Below are 25542 nucleotides of genomic sequence, written 5' to 3'. Positions count from 1 at the left end.
TTTTATGTGGCACCTTGTCGAATGCCTTCTGGAAGTCTAAATACACTACGTCCACTGATTCCCCTTTATCCACCCTGTATGTTATGTCCTCAAAGAACTCAAGCAAATTTGTCAGACATGACTTCCCCTTCGTAAAGCCATGCTGACTTTGTCCTATTAAATTATGTTTATCCAAATGTTCTGCTATTGTCTCCTTAATAATAGACTCCAAAATTTTACCCACCACAGATGTTAGGCTAACTGGTCTATAATTTCCAGCCTTCTGCCTACTACCCTTTTTAAATAAGGGTGTTACATTAGCAGTTTTCCAATCTGCCGGGACCTTTGCCGAATCCAGAGAATTTTGGAAAATTATTACCAAAGCATCCACAATCCCTACTGCCACTTCCCTCAAGACCCTAGGATGTAAGCCATCAGGTCCAGGGGATTTATCCGCCTTGAGTCCCATTAATTTACTGAGTACCAATTTCTTAGTGATTTTAATCGTATTTAGCTCCTCCCCTCCTAGAGCCCCCTGTTTGTCCAGTGTTGGGATATTCTTAGTGTCCTCTACGTAAAGACTGAAACAAAATATTTGTTCAGCATTTTTGCCATCTCCATGTTTCCCACCATTAATTTCCCGGTCTCATTCTCTAAGGGACCTACATTTGCCTTAGCCACCCTTTTTTCTTTTATATAACTGTAGAAACTCTTGCTATCTGTTTTTATATTTTTTGCGAATTTATTTTCATAATCCATCTTCCCTTTCTTAATCAATCCTTTAGTTACTTTTTGCTGTCTTTTGAAGACTTCCCAATCTTCTATCCTCCCACTAAGTTTGGCTACCTTATATGTCCTTGTTTTTAGTCGGATACTATTCTTAATTTCTTTACTTAGCCACGGATGGCTGTCATTTCTTTTACACCCTTTTTTCCTCAGTGGAATATATATTTTTTGAAAGTTGTAAAATAACTCCTTAAATGAACACCACTGCTCATGTACTGTCTTACCCTTTAATCAATTCCGCTCTCATACCATCATAGTCTCCTTTATTCAAGCTCAGTACGCTTGTTTGAGAACCAACCTTCTCACCCTCTAATTGGATATGGAATGTAACCATGTTATGGTCACTCATTCCAAGGGGATCCTTAACTAGGACATTATTAATTAATCCTGGCTCATTACACAAGACCAGGTCCAAGGTTGCTTGCCCCCTTGTAGGATCAGTTACATACTGCTCAAGAAATCCATCTCTAATACACTCAATAAACTCTTCCTCAAGGCTGCCCTGCCCAATTTGATTTGTCCAGTTAATATGATAGTTAAAATCCCCCATAATTATAGCTGTTCCCTTATTACATGCCCCTACTATTTCCTGATTTATACTTCTTCCAGCAGAGTTGCAACTATTCGGAGGCCTATATACTACACCCACTAGTGTTTTTTTCCCCTTATTATTCCTTATCTCTACACAAACTCTTTCATTATCCTGATCCTTTGTCCCAATATCATTTCTCTGTATTACAGTGATTCTTTCCTTTATTAACATAGCCACCCCACCTCCCCTTCCTTCCTGCCTGTCCTTCCTGATAGTTAAATACCTTGGCATATTTAATTCCCAGTCGTTGTCACCCTGCAGCCATGTTTCTGTCATGGCCACAAGATCATACCCATACGTAGTTATTTGTGCCGTTAACTCGTCCATTTTGTTACGAATGCTACGTACATTCAGATAAAGAACTTTCAAATATGTTTTGTGACACTTAGTTCCTGCTTTTTCCTTTTTTAACACTTTACCTTTTACTCCATACCTTCTGTCCCTTCCTGACATGCATTCCTCTGTCTCCCTGCTCAGGTTCCCAACCCCCTGCCACGGCTTTGATGCTGGGTTAATCGCCTTACGCCTTCTAGTTTTTATTTTATCTGTCGTGCCTGAAGTACATCTTCTTTCCGCTGCTGTACGCTTTTCCCTTTCACTTGTTCTTGAACAACTGTTTGTAATATTTGTATTGTAGATTTCCCCTGGGTCTTCCCCTCTCTTGCTGCTCTCAACTTTATTCCCTTCTGAAGCCCCACTCAGGTTCCCATCCCCCTCCCCGTGCCAATCTTCCCCAACAGCACTAGCAAACACCCCCGCGAGGACATTGGTCCCGGTCCTGCTCGGGTGTAACCCGTCACGCTTGTACAGGTCCCACCTTCCCCAGAACTGGTCCCAATGTCCCAGGAATCTAAATCCCTCCCTCCTACACCATCCCTGCAGCCACGCATTCATCCTGTCTATTCTCCTGTTCCTATACTCACTAGCACGTGGCACCGGTCGTAATCCTGAGATCACTACCTTTGAAGTCCTGCTTTTTAATTTATCTCCTAACTCCTTAAATTCACCTTGCAGGACCCCATCCCTTTTTTTTACCTATGTCGTTGGTACCATTATGGACCACGACTACTGGCTGTTCACCCTCCTCCTCCAGAATGGCCTGCAGCCGCTCCATGACATCCTTGACCCTAGCACCAGGGAGGCAACATACCATCCTGGAGTCACGTTTGCGGCCGCAGAAACGCCTATCTGTTCCCCTTACAATTGAATCCCGTATCACTATCGCCCTGCCACTCTTCTTCCTCCCCTCCTGTGCAGCAGAGCCACCCGTGGTGCCCGGAACCTGGCTCTTGCTGCTTTCCCCTGATAAGCCATCTCCCCCAACTGTATCTCAAGCAGAATATCTGTTTGAGAGGGAGATGGCCCCAGGGGACTGCTACTCTACCTGCCTAGTCCTTTTACTCTGCCTGGCGGTCACCCATTTCCTTTCTGCCTGCGTAATCTTTACCTGCGGTGTGACCACCTCACTGAACGTGCTATCCACGATAGTCTCAGCATCGCGGATGCTCCACAGTGAATCCACCCGCAGCTCCAGCTCCGAAAGACTAACCGCCAGTAGCTGCAGCTGGACACACTTCCTGCACACATGGTCGCCAGGGACACTGGTAGTGTCCATGACTTCCCACATAGTGCAGGAGGAGCATATCACGGGTGCGAGCTGTGCTGCCATGACTTGCCTTGGACTCTCAGACTCTCCTCCCGCTCTAGGTCTCTCCTTTTATACTGTGCTCACCTCTCGGACTCTCCTTCCTCACCTGTGACGTCGCACAGTCGTTGTCTCTTGTTGCAGGTCTGCTGCTGCTTTTATTCCCCAATCTCAGTCTTCTACTCTCAGGACCACTGCCGCTCTGGGGATAAAGTTACGAAAAGCAAGGCAAAGCTGCACCTCCTTCCCCCACTTCACCGAACTCCCACACGTACCAAACTCTCAGCCCAACACAGAATAGACCTATCATTTGCAGGGAACAATACTGAAAGAGGTTGAGCCAGAAAAAATATCTAAGTGTTATTGTGTCCTCTGCACTAAAGGTTCATGACCAATGTAGAGAAGCTGTAGCTAAAGCTAACAGGGTATTTGGTTGTATTAATAGAACCATTCAGTATAGATCAAAGGACACCATTTTGTCACTATGCAGGTTGCTGCTCAGACCACATCTGGAGTACTGCGCCCAGTTTTGGACCCCCGCATTGTGGGTGATATTGTGGCCTTGAAAAGTTTCAAAGGAGAGCTCTGAGACTGATTCCTGGCTTAAAGAACCTTACCTACTTGGATAGGCTTAAGGACCTGGATCTATTTACTTTAGAGCAGCATAGACTTAGAAGTGATCTGATAGAGGTCTATAAAATAATTAAAGGATTGCTTATTGTGCCTATTGATTAGATTATTGGAGTCGTAGTTAGGACAATTTTCATTTATATTCATTTCATATATATATACAAAAAAGGTTGCCATCCGATTAAAGGGTTTTCATAGTATGTGACAATCTGAGTCCTGAACTCAAAAGGATATTCAGCATTCAAGGGATTAAAATAAATAAATCAGTTGATGGGAATAAAATGTTTGATTAGCAATCGTTTTATTTAATGTTTTATATAAATCACACTGTTCAAATATCTGACCTCAAATAAATAGTATAATTCAGCAGTGTAAGTTGGAGTTGCTGAATTTAGAATGGAATAAATGACTGCTTGTGCTGAATGAATAACAAGTTTGCCTTCTAAGTCATTTCATTGCACAGGGGCCATTTTGGCTGAGTAATCTCATGTGCACAGAATAATTGGGCTGGAATTTGCTGTAGAAATAACAGTGAGGCTAACAGCGCTCGCTTTATTTATCTGCAAATTGGAAGCCAACTTCCAGCGACCGCACATGCGCAGTTAAACACAGAAATTCTGAAGTTGCTCTCCGAGATGCGCTGGTCCTCTAAAAGCTGTGCGAAAACGGCATCTTGCTGTCTGGCTCCAATCTAAATAAGTGAAGTTTTTGTACTGACATCGCAGATAGAGACTAAACTCCCCAAAAAGATTAAATCAAGTCATTTCAAGTCTAAGTACCATTTTAATGGTGTGGTAAGTCTTAATTACTGATAAACAACCTCTCTGACACTGAAAATTAACTTTTACAAGTGTGGAGTCTCATTCCTTCAGATTTTAATTATTATTGGACATTTTTAAAAAAAAATGTCAGTAATTGTTTTATGTTTTCTTTCTGTCTCTTTTATCACTGTCTCAATTCATTCTTTCTTTCCCTCTCTTTATTTTGCTTTCTGTACCTGAATTGACATTGAATTCACTATTCTAATTTACACTTCCCGGCTCTGACTGTGCTGTTATTAATGATTCTTCAATCTGATTGGTTAAGGAGACACACAGTTACATGCCCTGTTCACACAGGTCCCAGATGCCCTGTAGAGGGCGCCACGTTGAATGGTTGTCCCATTACAGTAACTTGCCGTGCAAAAGAAAGTCTATGGGCAAGTGCAAGTCTGAGGAACAGCAGGTGCAGTTCATTCACCGCTCATGGCAAAATCCGGCCCAATTGTGTTTTTTCTGAGTACAATTTTGAAGTTAGAAAAACACTAAGATTTGTATTCTTTTGGTATTATGGTGAGCTAGGTAATCTTTCATCGTGCTTTAAAAATGTAGCTTTGACAGATGAAACAAGTTATATTTTTCAGTTGTTATTATGGGTCAAGTGATGAGTTGTGTTGAATTTTGATTATTCAGTTCTGTACTTTGGTAAAACACCTCGGTAAACAATTGTCATATACTTATGATTCTGTCAGCTAATAAGTTTTATAGATTTTTGATTAACTAAGATTTACTTCTTTTAGTATACTGTGTATAACATGTTTGCTAACGCTGACATTGTGTTCCACTTGTTGCACCCTTCATCCACTCTACACAGCTGTAGATGCCAACAGGAGAATGCATATACCTTATCTCATGAGTCATGAACAAGGCAGAATTCCTTCTTGTACTGGCAAACCCCTACACCATTCCTCCATCTCAAATCAGAAAATATTACAGAAACAGGCCATTTGTCTCATCACGTCTGTGCTGGTGTTTTTCTCCACAGGAACCACTTATTCTAATTCGTCTCTTCTGCTCGCTTCCCAAACATTTTAATATTCCTTTTTTCAAGGAACTATCTAATTCTCTTTTAGAAGAGAACTCAGCTTTAACAATGATTTATGGCAGAGAATTCCACATTCTAACCACTCTTTGTATGAATAATTTCTTCTAACCTTCCATTTAATTCTTTAATGATTATTTAAAATTTGTGCTGCATTGTTACCACCTCCCTGACCAGTGGAAATAATCTATCACTATTTACCTGATCATAACCCTTCAGAATCTTGACATTCTCGATCAGTTCACCCCTTAACTTTCTCAACTCTAGTTAAAAAACGCCCTAACTTCTCAAGTCTCTCCATTACTGTAATCCTTCAACCCTGCTAACACCCGAGTTAATCTATGCTGTACCGTTTGCATTGCTTTTATATCCTTCCTGTAAAGGGTTGCCTAAACCTGTGCACAACAGTCCAATTGCATTCAAATTAAGGTTTTGCGCAAGTTCAACCATTACTTACTTACTGTTGTGCTGTCGTGTAACTAAATAAGTTGTGGAGGTCATATTACAATTATAGTGTTCTTCAATTATATTAAAGAATGAAGAGAGGAAGGTGGAGAGGCGAAAGGGTTTAAGGAGTGAGTTCCAGATTGTGGGGCGGACATGGCTGAAGGCACGGTGCCAATGGTGGAGTGAAGGGAGGCGGAATGCATAAAAGGCCAAAGTCAGAGGAGCGCAGAGTTCGGGGTGGAGTTGTAGGGTACAAAGATAGGGATTGGGACGAAGCCGTGGAGGGATTTGCACATGAGGGTGATAATTTTAAATTTGAGGCATTGTGGGACTGGGAGCCAATGTAGGCCTTACAGGACAGAACCGATGGGTGAGCAGGACTTGGTGGGGGAAGGGAAAGAGGCAGCAAAGTTCTGGATGAAGTTTACAGAGGGTGGAGAATAGGAGGCTGGCTAACAGAGCATTGGGATAGTCGAGTCTAGAGATGATAAAAGCATGGGATGAGGGTTGCAGTGGCAGATGGGCTGAGACAGACAATGTTACAGGGGTGGAAGTAGGCAGCCTTTTTGATGCAGAATATATCGAATCAAAATCTCACATCGGGATCGACTAGGATGCTGGGATTGTGAACCGTCTGGTTCAGACGGAACCAACGGCTAGGGAGAGGTGTGGAATCAATGGCGAGAGTACGAAGTTTGTGGTAGGGACTGAAAATGATGGTCTGGAATTTGCTGTTGACAGTGTTGTTGCGCATATGGTTAATGTGCTTGTATCAAACTTCTCTCTCCACAATTCTACTGCAGGCATTAACCTATTTTAAAACAAACTGGTTAATGCCTCTGTTAAGGTAATGGAGAGAGATATTTGATGCAAGTATGTTAAGAATTCTTCTGATAACAATGTTGACAGTAATTTCCAGGCTTATATCTTAAATCATCCACTGGACATGTTGATAACTCTCCATGCCCCCACCTGTCCCCCCCTCCCCCCAACCATGTGCTGGTGGGGAAAATGGTTATGGTTTAAAAAGCATTCACGAAGTATTATTCTATTCTATTGGCTCACCAACTCATACACCCTTTGCCATATATGCAATTAACTGCTTTGCATTGCTGTATGGATTTTGACAGTATCTATACGTGTGTCTTGACAAGTTCTCCTTGTAAAAGGTAATGACAGTGTTCAATGTCTGACTAATGAAACACTGAACATACAAAATCTGCTGCGAATGCTATTCAAATATTATATTATCAGCAATATCAGATAATTTCAAGAAACTATTGACCTGACAAAAAAGACACTGAGGCAGAACTTACTCAGGTCGGGACGTCGTTTCTCAATGGCGTCCTCTCTCTCCACCGGCGAATCGATGAAGCAAGTTCACGAGTGCGCATTAAAACCCAGAAATCGTGAACTTGCTCCCATTGGTTTGACAGCTGCGAACTAAAGGGGCATACAATCACTGAAATCATTCAAAAATCGTAAACTTACCCATCTGCCCAGCTGGAATGAAAATACTTATACCACCAAAAGGTACACTGAAAAATACTAGGTCCACATTACTTTTTAAAAGCACTTTTTAAAAGATGATTAATAATTGCGAAACAACTAAAAATTAATTTTTTTAAAATGTGGAATGACATAATACTTTTTGATCATTTCATTTAAAAAAAAATTTAAAAGTTTGGAAAAAAATAGTACTTTTAACTTCTGTCTCTCTTTTAATTAAATTCAATTATTTGCTTGGCTTTTTAGTAAAAGAAATATTAAATTTTTATTTACACTGACATATAGAAATTTCCTTTAAATGAATGAAGTCTGCTTGCCTGCTTGTGGGTGCGACTCCTCTTCCTGACAGATTCTGTGGGCACGTCCTCCATTCTCACAGATGTTTCCCATGCGAACCAACCCACGTTGTTCAGAGGTTGGGTTGATGTCATGCATTTTTTGAAAACTTACAAATCTCGCAAGTCTACGCCGCAGATCCACAGTAAGTAAAATGTGTACATTTAATCCGCAGGAGCTGCTGCAAACATTGCCACGCTGCTCTGAGCAAGTTCCTGCTCACTGTATAATGGAATTTGGTTTCAGTTGTTTATTTGTAACAATCAATTTATCCTTGACAAAACCGTAACCCACAATTATCTGTTGGTTACTATTAACATTTTTGGATTTTTTTACATCTTCTTAACTTGGATTATTTTGTGTCTCATATATTAGATCGCTCTTGAGGATGAGACAGGTACAGATAAATGTTTGAAAAGTTCTTAAAAGTTAACATCACAGTTATAATAATATTTATCCTTCCTTTCCCATGTTAACTGTATTTTAATTACAGCCAAAAAGTGCCTCTTGGGGATAATCATGGATGAATAATTAACCTGTTTATATGACATTCAGCTGTTCACTATGTTAACTGAGGCATTAACCCATTTATTTTAAACAGTTTAACACCTACGTTAAATTAGTGGAAAAAGGAATGCTAAATTAACATATTAATCATTCACCTGCTCTTATCACCAACAGTCATTTTTAGCCTTTTGTGTACTTCAACAGTATTCATAAAAGGTAATGTTCTGTGGCTACATCAGAGAACATTCAACACGCTCTTATCTTGACTCCATGAAAAGTATTTCAGGAAAGCTAAAATCTCAGTACCTGCTGAGAATTAAAATAGCATGAGAATCAACAGCCCATGGCTTAAAACAAGAGAAAAAATGTAGATAACAAAACTTATGAGGCTGGAAATTATGCTGTTTGATATTATTATATTAATGCTTAAAATAAATGGATTAGTGCTCCATTAAAATAGCAGAGAAATTCGATCTGTACATGAATAACAGATTTCAGGTTATAAAAATTGGTGAATAATATCTAATATTCTCTTAAAATAACATTTGATATCATAAATTCTGCATTGACCAATTTTATCTTTTTGTGCAACTACTAATAATCTCACAATTTATGGAAAATGTAATAAACATAATGACCCGGAATTTCCTCAGAGCTGTTCCTGCTCCACCACCACAACTTCACTGGAAATGCATCAGAAATTCTGTTTATGCGTGTAAATGAGATTTACGTCACACTTCCAGCGAAGTTACACCGGCAGAGCGACAACAGCTTTGAGAAAATTCCGGGCCAATATCATTTTTACCCACATCTTAATATTACCTTTTATATCTTAGCAAGGGATGGACCAAGTACATCATAGTTTAGCAAAACAGGCTCCAACTTTTTCAATCATTTAATATGTTACAGGTGGCATATAGATGGATGTTATCCTGAACATTACTCTTCCCTTATGTAAACAATTTTACAACACCAAGTTATAGTCCAGCAATTTTATTTTAAATTCACAAGCTTTCGGAGATTTTCTCCTTCCTCAGGCAAATGTTTCCCTTATGTAATCCTTATTACTGTGTTTACTTTCTGCAACTCCTGTTTTGCTTGCAAAACAGTCATTGCACTTCAAAAGTAATTCATTGTGTGAAGTGTTTTGAGGCATTTTGATGGCATAAGGTGCAACATGATGCAAATATTTCTTTATTTTCTTTATTAAAACCTACACATCTTTCTAAACACAGTGAATCAGAAGACTTGACTTTTGATGGGAACTATACCCACTGCTGGAGCAATTGTTCAGCTAGTGACAGACAGCTGCAGTCCCTTGTAAAGCTAGCAGAGTTGATGTTAACTGCTTCTATGTTTAACAACAATACACTTGCATTCAGCAGCTTGCCCCATACTAGTGCAGAATGGCAACTTTGAACTCTGTTTAAATTTGCTTGACTGTTCTTAAGATTTTATCTTGTTTTCTGAATGTGGAATCATTGTACTCGGGCTGTGTAACCTCATGACATGCATCCATTTAACTGGAACACAGTGGAAGCAATTCTTACAATTTGTGCTGCTGTGAATTATGACAAACGGCAGCGACAGCAATAGAAGAGAAATTACTGTAAACCAATTGGTGTCATTTGGAGAAAGAGAGGGAGATAAAAGAGACTTACTTTTACACACAGATCTGCCAGGGACATGAGTTACTCACTGAATATGCAAATTTGATGCTAGCAAAGTCTGTCATGTGAACTATTGGCCAATCCTGACTACTTGCTGTTATAGGATTATTACAGTACATGGTTAGTCAGCTACTTCCTCAGATTGATTCACATGCTTCCAACGCTTTCCCCTCCTGGGATGCCACACAATAGGGTTGACATAATGGCATTTGACTAATGTAGCCCAGTCCCCCACGTTTATCAAACAGCGGTGCCATGTAACAGCAAGAGACTAGTATGCATTTGCACTTAAAAAGGAATGGTGCAATGTCATGTTAAAATCTATCCATCAGAAGATTTTAATGACCTGACATTTCAGTTTGAGCATTATTAAAATTGAAAGTGAACTGTGCAGACCGCCTTTAGCTATCAACTTATTTATCTGTGTTACTGTATCTACAATATGATCTTATGCTGGGATTTATACCCTTCAGAGGTATAATGAAATGAAGAAAATATATATTTTTTTAAATTACATTTACCTTTTCCTGCCTTATTACATGTTATTTTTTTCCCTTCACAATGTACTTGTCACTATGCATCATCTGAAAGCCGGGAGGATGGAGGAATTTGTGCTGCTGCCTCCTTCGCTGATGCCATCAGTTCAACTTATAATTGGCCTGCAGGAGGTACAATTTAAATGGGGTGAGCCAGTGTTTGTTTCTTCTCCTGACCCAAGATGAAAAATCTAGCATTCCCGTTCAGAATTGGCAAATCTCCATCCACCAGAGGAGATGGAAGTCAGATGGATCCATAAAGTATTTGGACACGCAACAATTTTGTGCTTTTAGCATGTAGGCTGTTTAGCACATGGATGGATAATTAGTTTTAATGATTTTCTGTGCTTATTTTAGTCACTTTTTCATGGCACTAAAACTGGGTTTTAGAATTCGGTTCAAAACAAACAATGTAGAGCGTTCTTATTTGATCCCTGATCAGGCAGTTTAGTGCAATCTACCAGAATGAACAATTCCTCCATAGGGCTACTGAGGTAAGTAAAATAACATTTATTTTAGAGAGAGCATAAATTTGTGAACTAAGATCCAGATAATAGTTTAGTGATTAATTAAAATTATAACTTTTATTGTTTAGTTCAGACATGATGCATCATCACTAGAATTTCGAGAGCATACAATTAATGTAAAAAACTGGATTTAACTTTAAATCTGTAATGGTTACCAGGGAAACTGGCCCACTGGGTTGTTACACACAAGATACCTCCATTCAGGTTTTTACTCTGGCAATTTGAACTATGTGACCATTATGTAAACTCCTGAGCCTAGCAATCCAATGCAATGGGAGTGAAGGAGCTAAGATTTCTGCCCCTTTTCTGGCTGCAGTCACAAATTCTAAAGGAGGGGGGCAGCGTTTCTTCCATCCACTCGTGACCACTCCCCACCCTCTCCTCCCACAATGATATCACTTTTGGGGCTATGACTGGTGGGACGCCAGGCTCCGCTGGAATTCCTGCCAGTTCCGCCTACCTACGGCCAGCAGTAAGTACAGCTGCATGAAGCAGGCACACGTACATATGTGGGGCCTACAATGAGCTTTCCAAATGGCAATCATTCCAAGACAGATAAATTGTTTTCTGGAGTCAGTGGGAGAAGAAGCTTTGAATACATTGGCAAGCACACCCCTCACTCCCAATGGATGGCTGGATGCTGCTCCAAAATCCGGCTGGGCCTGTGGAGCAGGCACCTCAATCATGAAGCAGTTGATGGTACAGGTGCCCACCCCTAACAGTCAAATGACTCCTTCCCTGATATTTGCGACAGGTTCACAGCAAGGCCAAGCAGTTGGGCTGTGCTTCCAGTGGTACAGCACTGCGAGGAGGAGAAAAGCCATACGAGATTTCTCTGTTCTTTATACATTACTGTATGATTGTTAAGGGTAGTTGATGACAGTAACTAGGGTGAAAAGAAAAATACAAAAATTGGGTTTTTGAATGCTGTAATGTTTATTATGTCCCATGTAATGTAGCAGCATCTAGTGGAAGCCATATTCAGATTGTGGGAACATATGTAGTAATGTAAAGAATCAAAAAAGTTCACTGCGATTAGTTTGGCTGATCCCAGTACAGGAGACGTGATGAAATTTCTTTACTTTTTTTATTCGTTCATGGGATGTGGACGTCACTGGCAAGTCCAGCATTTATTCCCCATCTCTAATTGCCCTTGAGACGGTGGTAGTGAGCCGCTTTCTTGAACCGCTGCAGTCCATGTGGTGAAGGCTCTCCCACAGTGCTGTTAGGAAGGGAGTTCCAGGATTTTGACCCAGCGACGATGAAGGAACGGCGATATATTTCCAAGTCGGGATGGTGTGTGACTTGGAGGGGAACATGCAGGTGGTGTTGTTCCCATGTGCCTGCTGCCCTTGTCCTTCTAGGTGGTAGAGGTCGCGGGTTTGGGAGGTGCTGTCGAAGAAGCCTTGGCGAGTTACTACAGTGCATTCTGTGGATGGTACACACTGCAGCCACGGTGTGCCGGTGGTGGATGGGGTGCCAATCAAGTGGGCTGCTTTGTCCTGGATGGTGTCGAGCTTCTTGAGTGTTGTTAGAGCTGCACTCATCCAAGCAAGTGGAGAGTATTCCATCACACTCTTGACTTGTAACTTGTAGATGGTGGAAAGGCTTTGGGGAGTCAGGAGATGAGTTACTTGCCGCAGAATACCTAGCCTCTGACCTGCTCTTGTAGCCACAGTATTTATGTGGCTGGTCCAGTTAAGTTTCTGGTCAATGGTGACCCCCAGGATGTTGATGTAGGGGGATTCGGTGACGAAAATGCCATTGAATGTCAAGGGGAGGTGGTTAGACTCTCTCTTGTTGGAGATGGTCTTTGCCTGGCACTTGTCTGGCGCGAATGTTACTTGCCACTTATCAGCCCTAGCCTGGATGTTGTCCAGGTCTTGCTGCATGCGGGCACGGACTGCTTCATTATCTGAGGGGTTGTGAATGGAACTGAACGCTGTGCAATCATCAGTGAAATGAAAGTATACAATGCATAATAAAGAGAGGGTAAGAAAGAGACAGAGATAAGAGTCAAAGAAAAAGTAAATAAAAAATGTTGATACATTTTTTTAAATGACCAACAACAATAAAAATATGATGGAATGAGACTCCACATTTGTAAAAGTTAATTTTCAGTGTCATAGAGGTTGCTTGGCCGTCATTAAGACTTAACACGCTGTTAAAAAGGTGCTTAGAGTTGAAATAACTTTTTTTGGCGCGATTAGTTCATATCCATCAGGTCAGTACAGGAACTTCATGCCGTTGTCCATTCATTTGAATGGGGAACCAGTGGTGAGATGTTGTTCTCACGAAGTTTACGGAGGAGCAGGGCATCTGGTATAGCAACTTCCAAATTTCCATGTTTAACTGCGCATGTGCAGTCACCTGAAGTTGCTTTACCGTTTGGGTAGAAATAATGGTGAGCCCTGTTAGCCTCACCGTTATTTTCACAGGAAAATCCAGCCGAATGTCTTTTTTTCTCTGTGCTAGTAATCTGATATTTTCTTTTACCGATCTTAGTCATTGAACTCATCTATCATTGTGAATGTACACCTGTGTTACAAGTAGATTAGTAAATGCTGCTCTAAGACATTTAAAAAGATAATTATTTGACACTTCTCATTTCATGGTCCATTTTAGTGAAAAGACTCACTTATTTCATTTACGATGCTGAGGTATCCAATATTTGCTGACTATTTTTGGAAAATATGATGGACCTTGCTATCCTTATGGCATAAATATAGTGGGGCAGAGTTTCTGCAGTGATTCCCTGATCTTCCGCCAAGGTTATGGAAGATAATCTGGAGAACCCCTGAAATATGTTCTCAACAAACTAAAAACAGATTGCAATACAATGAATTTTAAATTGTTGGGATTGAGGCATACAGGATTAAACTGAATGCTTGAATTTTATTTCAATTTATACATAAAATCACATCAATTGTTTTATTTACAAAAATAATTTCTTAAAAGGGAAACAACATCAATAGAATTAGATTAATTTTGGAAATGTCTTCAGTGGTAAAGCAAGCGCTATGCAATATTATATTTAGCATTTGATGCGCCTTTTCTTAATTTTCTTTATTTTATTTCAACGTATCACTCACTCAGTTGCTTAGTAAAATACATAGAAGGGAATTTTGACTTTAGGCGATTGTGTAAAACGGATGATATCGGATCAGCCGCCTGTTATACATTGGTCCCGATTTTTTATTTCCATTGAAGTCATGGACTGTATGAATAATGTTGAAATAGTCATGGATGAGGTTGAAAGAGGCCTAGAAGTACAGTCCTCTAGGACTAGAAAGAGTCCTAGTGAACTGAACAGCCAACATGTCCAACCAATGCAGCGCAGCAATCAATAAATGTTGATCTACATAGCCAAAATAGTAGGATACAAGTCAGAGGAAGTTGTACTTTAGTCAGATCACATCATGAGTACTGTGTCCAGTTCTGGTTGCTGAATAACACCTTTCAAGCACCAGGGCAATGCAATAAAGAGCAATGAAGCTGATCCCTAGGGCTCAATTTTAAATTTAAATTGCAGGCGCATTGGGGGCGGGGGGGTTGCGAAAATTGCAAAAATGCAGAGCGGGTTCAGAAGCCGGCTCCAACCCGCCGACTTCCGAGTTCTCCACAGACGCACGCGGGTGTCCCGAATCTGCAAATCCCGCCGATAATTAAAGCCGGTGGGATGATAGTTAAAGAACCAAGTGTACCTCATTGAGGTACTTAAGGCACTTTACCTGTGACGTATTAGGTAGTTAGAATATTTTTAACTTACCTGGGCGGCTTTCCCACAACTTCTGATTCACGCCTGATCAGGCAAAAAGAAACAAAATAAATTAAATAACAAACCATTGCATAACGTGAAAACACAAAATCAACCAACCTTTCCACCCTGATCCGACATCCGATGTCTCCCTCTCCGATCTACCCCTCTTCCGCCACCCCCCGATGTCCCCCTGATCTCCCCCTCTTCACCCCCCACCCCGATGTCCCCTGATCTTCCCCTCTTCACCCCCCACCCCGATCTCCCTCTTTTTCCCCCCCCCCACCCCATCTTCCATTCCAGCACCGGATGACGTCTCACTCTCTCTCTTTCTCTTCCCTCCCCACCCCCCCTCGGCATTGCAGCTCCTGTCAGCAGCCAGCCTGTCAATCAGGCTGTATGCCGGTCGCGAAACCCCCAAAGAACTTCAATCACCATCAATTACGTTGCGATCGAGTCGGAAATGGTAAGTTTTTTATTCCAGTTTGCCACGTGCACCTTCAACCACCCCACCAACCCGCCACATTTCAAAATTGTGCCCCCTAGAGACAGTGGTCTGTGTTATGAGGAAAGATTGGAAAGTCTTGGGATTTTCAGCCTGCAAAGGAGCCATCTGAGAGATGAATGTATAAAGGCAACTAATATAGTAAATGGTATGGAAAAGGTAACTCTGGAATATTACTTTAAAATAAACAGTGGGAATAGGAAAAAGGGACACAGGTTCAAACTGGTAAAAGGTAACTTTAGGACTGATATCAGGAGGTGGTTCTTCATGCAGAGGATGACCAGCACTTGGAATGGACTTCCAGATGGAAGTGAAAACCCTAGATTCTTTTAAGAAACAATTGGATGCAGCAATTTGCGGGGGGTGCCGCTGTGAGATGGATGAATGGCCTGTCTCTTCAATATGAACAACTTGTGATTTTGTTGGAGACAAACATATGTTGAATTGTGGTGATAATGCAAATCTGGCTAAGATATAGATGGTGCCATGTTACTGTACAGAGGATATGGGCAAGAAGCATGTAACAGATATTGGCAGCTATGATTAAGCACATTTCCTTATTGAAGTGTGTGAACAGTGGCAATTAAGGACTAATCTCCAGGGATGCCTTTATTAAATATGCTAATTTAAGGGCTGTAAAATTAAAAATCCTAAGGAGAAAAAATGTTTGCAGTAATATATTAGTATTACAAAGAAAATATTAATTTAGCATTTTTTTTACAATTTTCAAAGTTAAGTCTTGCTAATGTCTGCATGCAAATTGTGCGCAAGGGTATCAATGTGTGACACCTATTAAAACAAATCTGACAAATATGTCGGTTCCATGGGCTCAATTTTAAACTTAAATTTTGGGGGCGGAGGGGCTACGAAAATTGCAAAAATGCAGAGTGGGTTCAGAACTGGCTCCAACCTGCCGACTTCCGAGTATCCCACAGTCGCACCTGTGTGTGCGCGAGCTTCCCGAATCCGGAAGTCCAGCTGGCAATCAAAGCCGGCAGGGTGATAGTTAAAGAACCAAGTGTACCTCATTGAGGCACTTAAGGCACTTTACATGCGACATATTAGGTAGATAGAACGATTTTTAACTTACCTGGGCGGTTTTCCCACTGCTTCCAAATCACACTGGAAGGGCCAGATCAGGCAAAAATAAAAGAAATAAATTAAATTTAAAAACCGTTGCACAAACTAAAACACAAAATCAACCTACATTTCCACCCTGCTCCGATGTCTCCCTCTCCGATGTCCCTCTCAGCCCCCAATGTCTCCCTCTCCGATCTCACCCTCTTCCCTCCCCACCCCCCCGATCTTCTGTTCTAGCGCCGGATGACATCGCGCTCTCTCTCTTTCTTCCCCCAACCCCCGCGTTTCAGCTCCTGTCAGCAGCCAGAGTGTCAATCAGGCTGCCGGGTGCAAAACCTGGAAAGAACTTTAACCACCATCAATTACATGGCAACCCACCACCATTTCAAAATTGAGCCCCATATGCATGAAAGAAAATATGATTTGGAGATTGCCTTTTATAACCTTAGAATATATACAATGTATGAAAATTTCCTTATAATTAGCTGCTTTTTTTTAATGAGCTACTGATAGGAACCATGCTAAAAGGAGTATAAAACCCTAGTGTGAATGTTTGTCACTGCGTTGAAACCCTGACACGTTATCACACTCCTAAAAATAGTTGGAAGTGATGGAAGTTTAAATAAACTATTAAAAAATAACTTCAACTTTCAGTATTGTTAAATGTCTAATACTCAGGAATTGAGTTTGAGGGTGTAAACTCACCTCGGGCTCCTATCAAGTCTGTAAAATATTCAAAGATCACTCTCCGGACTTATCAGATGTACTGGAACCTATTAATTACGTATCGCCTTGTAACCTTTGCTTAGGTCGATTCCTATTATTTAAAAAAAACTATTCGAACTGTTCTGAAATATATGTTGGGCTTTGAGGTCCATTGTTCACATAAGTATTTTCCGACCATGGAATTTTTGTTTCTTAAACACATTATTGTGACACTAGGGGGTAGAATTTCTGCAGGAGTTCTCCGATCTCTTACCGTAACTTTGGCGGAAGATCGGCAGAAACTCCAGAGAAACTGCATGTAGGGTCCTTTATGCCGTTTCTCTGGGATTTCTGCCAATTTTCCTGTCCATTAAAGTGAATGGGAGGAAGATCGTGAGCTGGGAAGGTCACAAGCAGAAAACCCTTGCCAGGGATTCACTTGTTCCTCATACTATTATGAGTAGATGTATCTGCTGGCCAGTAATGCAGCGACGGCAAATAATCATACTCCCACATGGTTTATCAAGTTTGAATGCTGCTGGTTGAAGATAACATGCTTTCAATTAAAGACTATAGGACTGCTTTCTAGCTGATTTTCCTAAACTGCAACTTTCACTTTTGGTGTCCTTGTCACGGGTTTTATCCTCTTAGTCTTTATGATTTGTATTGTACATCTCAGTAGCTTGCTTGCAGATGTAAATGTGCTTCTGCAATAACTCTGAAAGCAAGACAATTCATAAATCATGGGTGAATTCAAGAGAGTGCAGTTTTGTCAACAGTCAGTTTTATAGCTGTTTCTCCTCTTTATCTCTTGTCTTCTGAAGTATTAAGGAAATGAGCATTAAATGCCGATAGTTATAGTATCCAGCACACAGTGACCTATATGAACCTGCAACCTATCTAGTTCCTAATATATGCATAACCTACCAATCTACAGTTGGCTAACAGCTTCAAAAAGCCCACGCAGCCCCAAAAGTGTGGACAACTCCAAAATAAAATCCTATGGCTTCTAAAAGACAGTAATTACTTGACTGTGCAGTGGAACATCAACGTTATATTTAAGCTGTAGGTATACCCATCAGTTTCTCTCTCTATTTGTGCATGTCTCTCTCTCTCAGGTAGGACCCTGATTGCCATTTTGGGATAGCTGGGTGGAGAGTGTGTGCCATGCACGCTTTACCCAGTTTTACTGGTGGTACAACTGAAGATGCCATTGGCTAATGCAATTAAACTGTTCAGCAGATATGTGCTATCCAATCCATGTCTATTAAGACACTAAAGCAAGCTTTCTGTGATCATTTCCTGTCAGAATTTTTTTTTTAATTATTCGTTCATGGGATGTGGGCATCGCTGGCAAGGCCAGCATTTATTGCCCATCCCTAATTGCCCTTGAGAAGGTGATGGTGAGCCACCTTCTTGAACAACCGAGTGGCTTGCTAGGCTATTTCAGAGGGCGATTAAGAATCAACCACATTGCTGTGGGTCTGGAATCACATATAGGCCAGACCAGGTAAGGACAGCAGGTTTCCTTCCCTAAAGGACATTAGTGAACTGGATGGGTTTTTACAATAATCCAGTAGTTTCATGGCCACCATTACTGATACTAGTTTTCCAATAGGTACATAAATATGTAATGAAGGCCATTCATTTCAAGTGTTACATCTCAGATATAATACGAGAGAAGTTGCTCAAGGATGTAGATTGATGAATCAAAATTGAAATCTGACTTTGAACTGCTTCAATCTGGTTTCGGATTTTCTTTCTCCTTAGAGCAGAGAAGGTTAAGAGGAGATTTTGATAGAAGTGTTCAAAATCATGAAGGGTTTAGATAAAATAAATAGAGAGAAACTGTTCCCATTGGCAGAAGGTTCGAGAACCAGAGGACCCAGATTTAAGGTGATTGGCAAAAGAACCAAAGGTGACATGAGGAAAAACATTTATGCAGCGAATAGTTAAGATCTGGAATGCACTGTCTGAAAGGGTGGTGGAAGCAGATACAATTGTGGCTTTCAAAAAGGAATTGGATAAATATTTGAAGGGAAAAAATTTGCAGGGCTACAGGGAAAGAGCAGGGGAATGGGACTAACTGGATTGCTCTTACAAAGAGCCGGCACAGGCTCGATGGCCGAATGGCCTCCTTCTGTGTTCTATGACTCTATGTCTCCTTGGTGCTGTGATCATTGATTATCATGAAACTGTATCCCAATTCTAATATTTAGTCCAATTATTTCCTGCAGTTCACTGAATCCTGGATGATCCAAATATGGACGAGGAAGTAAGTGATGTTAGCATCTTGATGGTGGAATCCAGTTCAGTTGCATACATTCACTAATAACTTTTTCCGTAACTTCTTTATTTTCCGCCAGAATCTTTCCTGCAGTTTTCTGGATCAACGTTCCAATAGCTTTCTGCAAGATGGTAGTTTAGCCATTGTATGTTATTCAAAATTGTAACCACTCACTTGACATTGATACTCCTTGAATTTTAAATACCCAATTGACACGAGAGCAGACCTTGCTTCACTACTTTCTTGTTATAACAATTTATCTAAGAATGGCTGTCTTTCTTCAATTTCCAAGCATCAGTAGTCCATAAATCTGGCCAGTTGTCAGTACATTCTACCAGTTTATTACTGACATACCCACTTTTCTCTTAATTGTGAAATTAAGCAAAGTTTTCTGTTTCTTTACTTGACCATCATTTTATCTATCCCGCATGAACAACATGTGCTACGTGTACATCGGTGTTGTCATGCAAGTGCAGCTCATGGATGTAATTCATGCAGCTCAGGGAAGCTTATGTCAGACACCGAGAGCTCAATACTGCAGAAAGCCTAGAGGAGTATAGAAAGTGCAAGGGTGAAATTAAAAAGGAAATTAGGAAAGCAAAGAGAGGGCATGAAAAAATACTGATAAGTAAAATTAAGGAAAACCCAAAAATGTTTTATAAATACATAGAGAATAACGAAGGAAAGAGTAGGGCCTATTAGAGACCAAAGGTAAACCATGTGTGGAGGCGGAAGATGTGGGTATGGTTCTTAATGAATACTTTGCATCTGTCTTCATAAAAGAGGGGGACGATGCAGAGATTGTGATTGAGAAGGAGGAGTGTGAAATATTGGATGGGATAAACATAGTGAGAGAAGAAGTATTAAGGGGTTTAGCATCCCTGAAAGGAGGTAACAAGGAGGGTTGATGAGGGTAACGCATTTGATGTAGTGTACATGGATTTTAGCAAGGCTTTTGACAAGGTTCCACATGGCAGACTGGTCATAAAAGTAAAAGCCCATGGAGTCCAAGGGAAAGTGGAGAGTTGGATCCATAATTGGTAATGGTTGATGGGTGTTTTCGCAACTGGAAGGCTGTATCCAGTGGGTTCCGCAAGGCTCAGTACTAGGTCCCTTGCTTTTTGTGGTATATAGTAATGATTGGACTTGAATGTGGGGGGCTTGATCAAGAAGTTTGCAGATGATACAAAAATTGGCCATGTGGTTGATAGTGAGGAGGAAAGCTGCAGAATGCAGGAAGATATCAATGGACTGGTCAGGTGGGCAGAAAAGTGGCAAATGGAATTCAATCCAGAGAAGTGTGAGGTAATGCATTTGGGGAGGGCAAACGAGGCAAGGGAATACACAATAAATGGGAGGATACTGAGGGGTGTAGAGGAACAAAGAGGAACAGCCAACATTTATCTCTCAACCAACATTGCTAAAACAGAGTATCTGGCCACTTATCTCATTGATGTTTGTGGAACCTCTCTGTGCAAATTGGCTTTTGCGTTTTCTTACATTACAATAATGATTATACTTCAAAAGTGCTTCATTGGCTGTGAAGCGCTTTGGGACATCCTGAGGATATTAAACGTGCTACATAAATGTGTAAATAAAATTAACAACCTTAATAAAAGAATATAGGAAACTTAAAAGAATAGTTTATGCAGATAAAAAAGAATTGGAATATAATTCTTGGGCATTCTAGCTCGATTACTGCCCTGGTAATGAGTCTTTAAGAAGTGCATGTAGGTCAGAATCTTTACAGCTTAGCAGGAACAAGGGAGAAAAGTTCAAAGGAGTACTGAGCATCACAGTATTGATAAAATATAAAGAAGACAAGAAAGAGAGGTGAGAGAGAATCATCTTTTAAAGCTTTTTCTTAAATTCTGTTCACGCGTGCGAGAGATGGTGGAAAAGCCTTCTCATATGTAGGCCCAATATTTAAGTCTAAGGCAAACTTGAGCTTTATGGAAAGGTAAGGAAAAAGGAAACTGGGCTTTTTAAAGGTAGCTTTAGAAACGGAGAAGATATAGAAATTTCATTTGAAGTCAGAGAAGACAGTGATGACAATAATGAAGGAGGGTGATAATGGCACCCATCTAAAGTAAGAAGTGGTAATTAAAGGAATTGTAATAAACAAGATTTCATTGCCCCATTGAAGGGCATGGAGGAAATCAAGATGTAGTGATTCGGCCATTAAACTTAAAGAGGACCGGAAATTGTGAGTACTGATGGTGTGTGATCTGAAGGAAGTAGATGAATATGGAGTGGTATGATCAACAAAACAGTGTATGGGTTGGATGATGAGTGGAGGTACTCATTGATTAAAAGAGAGCTGGCGAGAAGTCAGAGCTCTGAGAAAAACCTGAGTTGATGGATGATGAATAATGAGATGAGCCATCAACGACAGCAGATAGGACAATTTAAGGGAAAACTAGATAGCAATAAACATATCTTTGGTAGGAGGCCATATGATTAAAAACTTACGAGAAGTGCACTGTTCCAAAATCTGACAAAGATTTTGGAGATATCCAAACAGAGGTTAATCAAAGTGTTAAAGAGCAGGGGACCAAATATCAATGGCAGTGGCATCCCGGAGTTATGGTGTCAGGAGGGTCGTAGATTTTCTGGCCCCCAGAATTGTAGAGGTGCGTAACATAAGCAACAAAAACACCAGGGCATGGTCATTCTGAAAACTATATTGTTGATCCTGGATTAGGCCAAATCTTTCCAAATATTGGATAATTTGGAAGTTAGCAACAGTGTGAATTGTTTTGAAAATTATTGATATTCGTGAAATAAACCTTTAGTTATAAGTATAACGTTTGTTTTTCTTGGCAATAGGGTAAATAGCTAATTTCCAAACAGTAGGAGAGGTGGACTAGAGTAAGAAAAATTCAGGAGATGGCCATAGGATGAGATAGCTTTAGATGCACACATCTGGAGGAAAGTGGGAGGGATGCCATCAGGACTAGATATTCTGTTGAAGTCCAGAGAGTGCAGCATTCAATAGATGTAGCAGGAGTAAAACTTGACATAAGTCATAATGGTCAAACAATTTAGAAACAATACATAAAGGTTCTTGAGGAAGATCATTGTTGTTGGAGGCCAATCATCTCAGCCTCAGGACATTGCTACAGGAGTTCCACATGGTGAAAGGGAGGGAAGAACTTAAAACATTTACAATCACCAGGGAAAGGGTTTTGAAAAAATTATTAGAACTAAAAGCTGACAAGTCCCCAGGTCCTGACGGACTTCATCCTAGGGTCATAAAGAAGTGGCTGCAGAGATAATAGATGCATTGGTATTAATTTTCCAAAATTCCCAAGATTCTGAAAGGGTCCCATCAGATTGGAAAATAGCAAATGTAACTCCTCTATTCAAGAAAGGAGAGAGACAGAAAGCAGGAAACTACAGGCCAGTTAGCTTAACATCTGTCATAGGGAATATGCTAGAATCTATTATGAAGGAGGTTACAGCAGGGCACTTAGAAAATCTCAATGCAATCAGACAGAGTCAACTCGGCTTTGTGAAAGGGAGTTCTAGTACATGAATCACAAAAGTTAATATGTTTATTAGAGTTCTTTGAGGAAGTAACAAGCAACGTGGATAAATGGGATCCTGTGGATGTGGTGTACTTGGATTTCCAGAAGGCTTCTGACAAGGTGCCACATCAAAGGCTACTACACAAAATAAGAGCTCATGGTGTAGGGGGTAACAGATTAGCATGGATAAAGGATTGGTTAGTTAACAGGAAACAGAGAGTAGGCATGAATGGGTCATTTTCAGGTTGGCAAGATGTAACCAGTGGAGTGCCACAGGGATCAGTGCTTGGGCCTCAACTATTTACAATCAATATCAATGACTTGGATGAAGGGACCGAATGTATGGTTGCTAAATTTGCTGATGACACAAAGGTAGGTAGGAAAGTAAGTTGTGAAGAGGACATAAGGAGTCTGCAAAGGGATATAGATAGGTTAAGTGAGTGGGCAAAATTTGGCAGATGGAGTATAATGTGGGAAAATGTGAACTTGTCCACTTTTGCAGGAAGGAAAGAAAAGCAGTATAGTATTTAAATGAAGAGAGATTGCAGAACTCTGGGGTACAGAGGGATCTGGGAGTCCTAGTACATGAATCACAAAAAGTTAATATGCAGGTAAAGCAAGTGATTAGGAAGGCAAATGGAATGTTGTCATTTATTGCAAGGGGAATGGAATATAAAAGTAGAGATGTTTTGCTACAGTTGTACAGGGCATTGGTGAGACCACATCTAGAATACTGTGTGCAGTTTTGGTCTTCTTATTTAAGAAAGGATATAATTGCTTTGGAGGTGGTTCAGAGAAGTGGGGATGTTTGCTGATGATTGCACAGCATTCAGTTCCATTCGCAACCCCTCAGATAATGAAGCAGTCCATGCCCGCATGCAGCAAGACATGGACAACATCCAGGCTTGGGCTGATAAGTGGCAAGTAACATTCGTACCACACAAGTGCCAGGCAATGACCATCTCCAACAAGATAGAGTCTAACCACCTCCCCTTGACATTCAACGGCATTACCATCACTGAATCCCCCACCATCAATATCCTGGGGGTCACCATTGACCAGAAACTTAACTGGACCAGCCACATAAATACTGTGGCTACAACAGCAGGTCAGAGGCTGGGTATTGTGCGGCGAATGACTCATCACCTGACTCCCCAAAGCCTTTCCACCATCTACAAGGCACAAGTCAGGATTGTGATGGAATACTCTCCACTTGCCTGGATGAGTGCAGGTCCAACAACACTCTAGAAGCTCAACACCACCCAGGACAATGCAGCCTGTTTGATTGGCACCCCATCCACAACCCGAAACATTCATTCCCTTCACCACCGGCGCACCGTGGCTGCAGTGTGTACCATCCATAGAATGCACTGCAGCAACTCGCCAAGGCTTCTTCAACAGCACCTCCCAAACCTGCGACCTCTACCCTAGAAGGACAATGGCAGCAGGCACATGGGAACAACACCACCTGCACGTTCCCCTCCAAATCACACACAATCCCGACTTGGAAATACATCGCCGTTCCTTCATCATCGCTGGGTCAAAATCCTGGAACTCCCTTCCTAACAGCACTGTGGGAGAACCTTCACCACACGGACTGCAGCGGTTCAAGGAGGTGGCTCACCACCACCTTCTCAAGGGCAATTAGAGACGGGCAATGAATGCTGGCCTTTCCCAGCGACGCCCACATCCCATGAACGAATAATAAAAAAAATTGAGATTAAGGAGGCACGTGCATGGAAAAGATCAGCTTTCTCTTCAGGAGAGCTAATAAATGTACCTTCAGGGTGAAAAAGGGTTAGAAGGGAAGATTCCCCAAATTTACAAAAGACAGCTTTGACAAGTGACTAAAAGAACCTGCTGGATGGGCAGATTGCAAATTCTGTTACCACAGCTCCATGTTGGCTGCTGAGGAAAGTTTGCAATGCAACAGAGATGAGTTTTATCTGCTGCACCAGGAGCTTTTATGAAAGTTTTTTTTAAATTTGGTTAAAATATATTGCCCATTGTGTCACTGCTTCCTCCCTCCAACTGCCAAGTAAGACACCTTACCATGTTAGCACCAGCACCGTGCTAAATGGGATAGATTCAGAACAGATCTAGCAGCTCAAAACTGGGCATCCATAAGGTGCAGTGGGCCATCAGCAACAGAATTGTATTCCAATACAATCTGTAACCTCATGGCCAGGCATATTCCTCACTTTACCATTACCGTCAAGCCAGGGGGATCAGATCTGGTTCAATAAGATAGAAGAACATTCCAGGAGCAGCACCAGGCGTACCTAAAAATGAGGTGCCAAACTGGTGAAGCTACAACACAGGACTACATGCATGCTAAACAGTGGAAGCAGCATGCTATAGACAGAGCTGAGCGATCCCACAACCAATGGATCATATCAAAGCCCTGCAGTCCTGCCAAATCCAGTTGTGAAGGGTGGTGAACAATTAAACAACTAACGGAGAAGGAGGCTCCATGAACATCCTCATCCTCAATGATGGCAGAGTGAAGACGTGAGTGCAAAGGACAAGGCTGAAGCGTTTGCAACCATCTTCAGCCAGAAGTGCGGAGTGGATGATCCATCTCTGCCTCTTCCCGAGATCCCCACCATCTCAGAAGCTAGTCTTCAGCCAATTCGATTCACTCCACTTGATAT

At 41.2% G+C, this 25542-nt stretch overlaps 1 protein-coding gene across 1 annotated transcript in view; it reads left to right on the top strand.

The window, feature by feature from the left end:
• The window catches only part of LOC137326831 (interleukin-1 receptor accessory protein-like 1), a 1140124-nt gene that overhangs the window by 71072 nt on the left and 1043510 nt on the right, over window positions 1-25542 (top strand). The gene's annotated exons all lie outside the window — the stretch shown is intronic.

The sequence above is a fragment of the Heptranchias perlo genome, chromosome 11 (genome assembly GCF_035084215.1).
Source record: "Heptranchias perlo isolate sHepPer1 chromosome 11, sHepPer1.hap1, whole genome shotgun sequence".
NCBI lineage: Eukaryota > Metazoa > Chordata > Chondrichthyes > Hexanchiformes > Hexanchidae > Heptranchias > Heptranchias perlo.
Note: the sequence above shows the minus strand (reverse complement) of the source record. Positions and strands in the feature narration are given on the sequence as shown.